Source organism: Rhinolophus sinicus, chromosome 5, assembly GCF_057876585.1.
Source record: "Rhinolophus sinicus isolate RSI-liver-muscle chromosome 5, RSI-T2T, whole genome shotgun sequence".
Taxonomy (NCBI): Eukaryota; Metazoa; Chordata; class Mammalia; order Chiroptera; family Rhinolophidae; genus Rhinolophus; species Rhinolophus sinicus.
In genome coordinates, this window is record NC_142505.1 from 70,896,775 (window position 1) to 70,905,040 (window position 8,266).

The window sequence follows — 8,266 nt, forward strand, 5'->3', positions numbered from 1 at the left end:
AGGGTCTCTGCTCCCACTCCCCACACAAGAACGCAGGATATGGTGAGGCCAAAAAGGAACACCCACGGAGCCATAGGTAGGGGAGTCATACCACTATATTCTCTCTGGCAGCACTATACTCTCACTGGAGGCTGGATCCACACTGTCCGCAAACTGCCATCCACGCTTGCCAGCCCAGCCACCATCTTCTTGCCAGCCCCCATTCTTTTCTCTCTTCTCTGCTAGCGTAGCCACAGCAGTTATATTAGTTGCCAATGGCTCACTGGTTACAGCTGACGGCCAACTAGCCACAGCTGATGGCCATGCAATCACAGTTGATGGCCATTTACTACCTGAGCCAGGCACCTGTCTATGTGAGGCCGAGAGCCTGGAAACTTCTTTCTGGGGCTCTGCCCCCACACCCAGTGTAAATCTGGCTGTGCTCACCAGATCACATCTCAGGGGTTTCAGAAAGGAGTGATGGGGAGCCTACGTTATTCCAGAGGCTGCAGAGGAGGGGCATGCAGCAGGCTGAGCACTGCATCAGAGTGCCCAGAGGGCTATCTCCCCATAGTGGATTCAGCCTAAGGCAGGTGGGGAGCCCTGGGGGAGCAGCTGCTGTTATCCAGGTGCAAATGATGGTGTCTCAGACCAGGTGATGCCTGGTCTAATTGTGGGTGCCGGGGACCCTGCTCGATGTGCCATTTGTCATGTGAGGCAGCCTGTGGGGTCGCTAGTCCCACTCCCCACATAAGAACACAGGATATGGCTAGGCCAAAAAGAAACACCCATGGAGCCATAGATAGGGGACTCATACCACTATAGTCTCACTGGAGGCACTATAGTCTCAGTGGAGACAGGATCCACACGACCTGCCACCTGCTGTCCGCCTCTCTGCCTGCCAACTGACCGACTAACCAACCAATGCAGCCATGGCAGTTATATCAATGGCTAACTGGCTAACTGGTTACAGCTATGGCCAATTAGCCACAGCTGATAGCCATCTACCACTGGAGCCAGCACCTCTCCATGTGAGGCCCAGAGCCTGGAAACTGCTCTCTGCAACTCTGTCCCCACAGTGGGTTTATCTGGAAGGTAAAACTGACAGAATTTGCTGATAGTTATGTTGGGATGTGACAAAGAGGAGTTAAAGATGACACAAATGCTGAGTGTCATGCGGGGTGTCATGTGGGGTTTATGGTCCCCCTCCCCACATAAAAATGCAGGATATGGTGAGGCCAAAAAGGAACACCCACAGAGCCATGGATAGGGGAGTCACACCACTATGGTCTCACTGGCAGCCGGGCAAGACACACGAAATAGGATTCCCACGATCCCCAATCTGCTGTCCGCTTCTCTGCCAACCAACCAACCAATAACCATCCAACGTAGCCAGGGCAGTTATATCAGTGGCTAATTGGCTAACTGGTTACAGCTGATGGCCAACAAGTCACAGCTGATGGCCATCTACTACCCAAGCCAGCACCTTTCCACCTGAGGCCGAGAGCCTGTAAACTACTCTCTGGGACTCTGTCCCCAAACTCCACCCCTCCAGGGTCTCGCCTCACAATCTACACATGAAGCATCTTCCGCGAGGGGCCCTGTGCTGTATTAGCCTATAGGCACCTACGGGCAGAAAGAAATAGCAGTCTTAGGAACCAACAATTGCAAATCCCTTCCATCTGGGAGGGAACATGACAGCTTTTTGTCATGGGAAGGGAGGGTCGCTGCCACTGGCACCTTTCCCAGTTTGTGGTACCAGACGTTTATGGCAGTGCTTGGCGCCCCTTGTGTAGTTTCAACATGTAACAGAACAGGGGACCCCATAATAGGCCATAGCGAGAGCACATAGGTTTCCCACAAAATCGTCCCAGGATCAGAACCTCCATATACCACTGTCCCTAGCAGTGGACACTCGGCCACCACCCCTAGTGTCACTTGCAAATCATGGGTCAAACCAGCCCCTCATGGGGCTATCGAGCCCAACCACCGACAGTGGGGGCTTTTGACCCACCAGGGCCAAATCCATTGCTGCTGTTCCCCTGCTTTCAAGCATGTGGGTGCTGGCAGCAAAATGTTCCCATTTCTGCAGTAGCCTGGCTTTAACAGAGTCTCACTAGTGGTAACTTGTAATTGAATGGGAGTGGCCGTGCGATGTAGCAGAGCTTCTACTGGTGCGGGCCCTCCCTTCCGTGGTCTCTCATTCAGGATTCTCAAGACATTCCATAGATGCAAGGCCCAGTCGCGCATCGTGGGAGGGTGTTTTGACACCCGGAGACCTTGCTTCAAAAGGCTGTTGTAGCGTTCAATCATGCCAGCTGCTTGCGGGTTATATGGGGTATGAAACAACCATTGTACATCCATCCTGGAAGCCCAGCGCTGCACTTCTTGCCCCGTAAAATGGGTACCCCTGTCACTTTCAATGACTTGGGGGTGCCCATAGAGGGCGCACAGTCATGTAAGAGTGACCACTATATGCTGCTGATCCATAGCCTCACGTGGAAAGGTGCTGGCTCAGGTAATAGATGGCCATCAGCTGTGACTGGTTGGCCATTAGCTGTAACCAGTTAGCCAATTAGACACTGATAATGACTGCTGTGACTGCATTGGTTGGTTGGTTGGCAGGCAGAGAAGTGGATGGCGGATTGAGGATTGTGTGGATCCTACTTCGTGTGTCTCCAACCCAGCCTCCAGCGAGAATATAGTGGTATGACACCCCTATCTATGGCTCTGTGGGTGTTCCTTTTTGGCCTCACCATGTCCTGTGTTCTTATGTGTGGAGTGGGACCAGAGACCCCGCATGACACCCCACATAACACAGTGTCTGAGCCTTGCAGTTTTTTTCAACTATAATCCTCTGTTTTTGTGCAGGGGTCCTATTGTTGTGGTGGTGGAGTGTTGGTAAAAAGGAACATTCTATCACATTCCATGGTACTATGACGAGGTCTCAGTCTCTTTTTGGGCCTGAGCACCTGGGATATGACCATCACAGGGGCTTCTCAGCACCCCCCTCCGCACCCCATGTATATAACTGGGAGGCTCGAGGGGACTGGAGTTGGCTAACTGCCCTTCCCCAGTCAGTCGTCCCCCTCGAGTGCTGGCCTTTGCTTCAGGGAACTGGAGGAAGAACCGAGTGCTCTGGCATATTTCACAGGGGCTGCTTTTCCTCAGCCCCTGCTGGAAAGCCTGAGGGGATTTGCCTCCAAATTCAAGGCGAGAACATGGTGGGGCTCTTGGAGGTAAAGCTCAAGAAAGTGTGGGGACCCCTAAAACTGGTCCCTCTGCAGTTTTGCATTCTCAAGCTGGTCCACACTCTGCTTCCAGCAGCTGGTCAATTCCAGTGTAAGTGTTCCTACCTACTGGCTCCACCACTGGCTTCTCTTCTTGGGCTTCTGCTCTTGGTAAACTGACTCTCTGTATCCACCTCTCTCTCCAGTTTTCAGGGCAACAGTTGTGACCCCAATTCTCTGAAGGATCTAAGAAGTGTCATTGTTTTACAGTCTGTCCAGTAGTTTTCTTTTGTTAAGGACAGGAGTGATGCTCCCAAGCTCTTTACATTGCAGAGCGGAAAACAGAAGAGTCAGCTTCCTTTTTACTGTGTCTCAGGTTCCCTCCCATGACTGCCAACAGAGGGACCTAATTCTACTTAAACAACCTATTTCCTTGCATTGTCCATGCTTAGTTTAATGCTATTGGTTCCTTCTCTTTCTTCTCTGAACTACTGATAGCAACTTGTTCAGCAAGACGGTCACAGTTTTAAAATGTGGCCAGTACCTGTGTTGTGGAAGAATGACAAGGACCAAGAGACTCAAGTGGCTCGCAGAGATCAGGGAGAACACAGCTTTATTACGCCAGTAGGCTCAGTGGGATTGTTCCCAAAGAAATGAGCACTAACTGGGGTCAGGAGCTTTGTTTTATAGGGTTAGGCCTCCAGGTTAGGGGGAAATCTAGCCGGGGTGCCGGGGAGGTCTGTCCCTAGCAGATGTGATCACTCAACATTGTTTTGACAGGGAGACCTCTAACCATAGTGCCCGTGGGAGACATCTCCGATAAGGGGATGGAGGGAGGCAGCTCCGATAAGGGGATGGAGCTCTTGGGGGGGGGGGCGGGTTGCAGGAAAACAAACCATCCCAACACCTGGTTCTACAACAACATTGTGAACTCCCAGATCAGTAGAAGGCAGAAGAGAGCTGGGCCCGGTTTGCTTGGGTCACCCTTCCAAATCTAGACTCAGGAGGGATGAAGACTCGGGCCAGCCCCACCCCCACCCATGCTGCTGAGCTCACCTGCTGCTTCTCTGTTTCCAGTCCTAGGGCTCTGCCAGTTCTCTCGCTGAGCAGCTCTTCTCCAGGGGCAGTTTGGAGACTATCCCAGGGAGGCAGCAGCAGTGACAGATACAGTCATATGGTTCTGGACCTTTGTCTATAAAATCTCCAAATTGTGGCTGGGAAAGAGGAAAACGGAGAGAGCTCCTTGGCCTGATGTGAACTGTGGCAGCCAGTACACAGGGGCCCGCTGGCTGGATGAGGAGCCCCCCCCCCAGTCTCATCAGTATGGGGAAGTTCCTGAACATTGGCCCCTGTGGGACAGAGTTCCCAGCCTGGACTTTGGAAGCAGGTGCCACCACCAGACAAAATGCTGCCTGGAGCCAGGGTGGAGCTGCCAATGGAGCCTGGAGAGGAAGCAAGCAGGTGGTGGGCTTGGTGCTGAAGGTGGGGCCCAGGGTTGCGGATATAGAACCGGAAATGATGCCTCCCCTGCTGGAGTAAGGCTGGGAGGGCACCAGTGTCGTGCGGGACACCCTGCTCGCTGCGCCATTTTTCAGGCGGGGCGGCCTGCGGGGTCTCCGCTCCCGCTCCCCACAAGAGAACGCAGGATATGGTGAGGCCAAAAAGGAACACCCACGGAGCCACAGGCAGGGGAGTCATACCACTATAGTCTCACTGGAGGCTGGGCCCACTGGACGCGCCACCTGCTGTCCGCTCCTCCGCCAACCGACCGACGACTCTCCTCCACTCTCCTCGACTCTGTTCCTCTACTCTCTTCCACTCTTTGGCTCTCCTCCGTAGCCGCAGCAGTTATACCAGCGGCCAATCGGCTAACCGGCCACAGCCGACGGCCAATCAGCCACAGCCGACGGCCATCCACCACCCGAGCCAGCACCTTTCCACGTGAGGCTGAGAGCCTGTAAACTACTTTCTGGGGCTCTGTCCCCACAACCAGCATTATTAAGTGTGCAGTAATTGTTTTAAATTTTTTTTTTTGGAAAATACTTTCTTTAAGAATCAGAATAGCCACATTTTGAACTCCGCTATTTCAGTGAGTTTACAGATCTTAGAAACTGGTATGAAGCCTGAGAGGAGGCTTCATTCTGGAAAGTGTATCTTTTATAAGAGGTCCATGTGAAAAACTTTTTTTTTTTTTTGTATACAAACCAAAAACAACAAAAGAACAAGACAAACAAATGAGAAACAGAAACTCATAGACACAGACAATAGTTTAGTGGTTACCAGAGGGTAAGGAGGGTGGGGGGTGGGAGATGAGCGTAAGGGGGATCAAATATATGGTGATGGAAGGAGAACTGACTCTGGGTGGTGAACACACAATGGGATTTATAGATGATGTAATACAGAATTGCACACCTAAAATCTATGTAATTTTACTAACAATTGTCACCCCAATAAATTTAAAAAAATAAAAAATAAAAAAAAGGAAAACATTTTTAGAAACAAATTTTGTTCACAGGAACACACACTGATGAGCTGGGACATTTTAGTATCTGATGTGGTTTCAAGAGGAAAAGCAAGTACTGTTCTCCTTTGAAACATCTGCTGGCTCTCATGCTGTTGTGTGTGCAAATGAACCTGCTTTTATGTTTGTTTTTTGTGTTGAATATCTATTTTGGATTTGCATAATTGTGCTTTAATTTTTTCATAACTTTTCATTTCACGGAATTGATTTGCATTGACCATAAGCTGTAAATAAAAGAAATAAATGTGTGAAATAAAAAAGTGTCTATGAGAAGAGGCTGATTTCCTTTTAGGAGCGGGGGATGGGAAGGAGACTGGAGTCAGATTCACTGAGACCTTGGTGGTGGAACATTCATGATGAGGGGCAATTTCCTGGACTCCATTGAGAGGAAGGTGGGGGTATTGCCATTACCCTAAGCCGACCCTATAAGAATCACATGGAACTTTGGGGGATGCCTGCAAGAAGAGGAGCTTGGTATCTTGTTTGATAAGTTTGGTGATCTGCCCAGAGGAGAAAACTGGGAGACGTGAGCCTTGGAGAGAGCCTGTCCAATCCTTAATCTCATCTTGTCTTTCATGACCTTCACATTTTTGAAGAATATCAGCCAGTTTGCCTGAGGTTTCCTCATGATTTGTGAATTTTTGGGGCACGAACACCTGAACAGTGATGCTGCTGTGTTCTTTTCACTGCATTGTATCAGGAGACACACATGGTGTAAATTTATGTAATATCTGGTGATGTTAACTTTGTTACTTGGTTAAGATGGTGTCTGCCAGGTTCCTCCACTATGAAGTTGATTGATAAGTGTTTTGTACTTCTAAATTAATAAGGAATCAGTATTTTGAGAGGGAGATACTTTGAAACTTCAATAGTAGAGTATAGCTTTCTCTTCTCCATTTATCATTCATTCATTCATATACATATGAGGTGTGACAGTTAAGTTCACGAACTTGTTCCAACAATGATACTAACTTTTTTTGATATATAAGGATTATTTATTATGAATTTGTATCAACCCGACAAACAGTTAAGCAAGTTTACTATTTAGAAGTGCTGACAGGCTGCATGAAAAAGTTAGATGACCTAAACTTTTCGCCAACACTTAACGGCTCTTGCATCATGACTACGCACCAGCTCATGTGACACTATCTGTGAGGGAGTTTTTAATCAGTAAACAAATAATTGTATTGGAACACCCTCCCTTGTAGTCACACAACAGCCTAGCCAACTGTCCCCCCGTGTCTTTCCTTAAGGAAAGAAGACTCTGTGAGACTGTACCTTTCTGGGTCTTTGTTCCATCCTTATGTTTACACCTTATGTCTCTCTGTCTGGTCCCCAAAAGAAGGTTTGCAGCCAAAGACGGGTAAGATATCTCACGGGAGATACAACCTAAGCCAGGCGGAACCGAGTGGGGACCCCCAATGAGCTGCCTTAGAAAAATATGGGAAGGGGCCTTGCCTCCCCTTCCCCTTGCCTGGGAAAAGCTGTTGCGGGCTCTGCCTTTTCTCTGGCACCTGTTTGTGAGAGAAGTTACAAAAACAATAAAGATCAGTTCTCTCCACTTAGCTCAATGGAACTGTTACAAAATAAGAGACTGGACCCTTCTGACCCTGAGAAGGTACATACCTTGATTAGAACATTGTGGGACCTTGTGCTTCAGCTGTTGACTGACAAAGGGTGATTGAGATAAATATTTTTCTGTTATGATGTTTGAGTTTCAGAGACCGTGTACGAAACAATGTTGCTTTCTCTTGTTTTTGTATACCTATTCAATAAAAACCCCCAGTCGGCCTTATTCTGGGCTCCAGTCCTCTGAGACTGAGAGACCCCTGGCCTTCGGAGAGATTTAACTGCATTAAGTCTCTGTTTGTTTCTTTCTAAAAAACTTAACCCAAACCGCCCCCTCTCGCACCCTCACTGCCCGTGTTGCGCTGGACGTGACACTCCCTATTCACCTGATCTGGTCCCCAATGACTTGTATCTGAAGATAAAGGAAATATTGAAAGGCAGGCATTTTGATGACATTCAAGGCAACAAGGATTATACGCTGACAGCTCTGATGGCCATTCCAGAAAAAGAGTTCCAAAATTGCTTTGAAGGGTGGACTAGGTGCTGGCATTGGTGCATAGCTTCCCAAGGGGAGTACTTAGAAGGTGACCATAGTGATATTCAGCAATGCGATATGTCACTTTTTCTAGGATGAGTTTGCAAACCTAATTGTCAGACCTCGTATATTCATGTAGATATACATACTCTTGGATTCTTATTTTACTTAATCTGTAATTGCCATTAATTACTTTGATGTTCAAATTTAGCCTGTGGGAGTCCCTTCAAGCTGACTCTTCTGTCCAACTGATATCTCCCCATCATTCTTTGTGTACTTCCTTATTTTCTGTTACAAGTTGTATCAGACCCATTAGGTATTTGTTTTTTCCAAGCCACCAACCTACTAACTCACTTCTGAAACTATTTGCCCAGAGATAGAATCAGATCCCTCAGGTTAGGGGCTCAGTCCCACAAGACTGTCCCCCACTTC

The 8,266-nt window shown here is 48.5% G+C and overlaps 1 protein-coding gene across 1 annotated transcript in view; it reads left to right on the forward strand.

Annotated features, from left to right (window-relative positions):
* Positions 1–8,266, forward strand: part of LOC141567351 (butyrophilin-like protein 9) — a 390,425-nt gene that overhangs the window by 135,100 nt on the left and 247,059 nt on the right. The gene's annotated exons all lie outside the window — the stretch shown is intronic.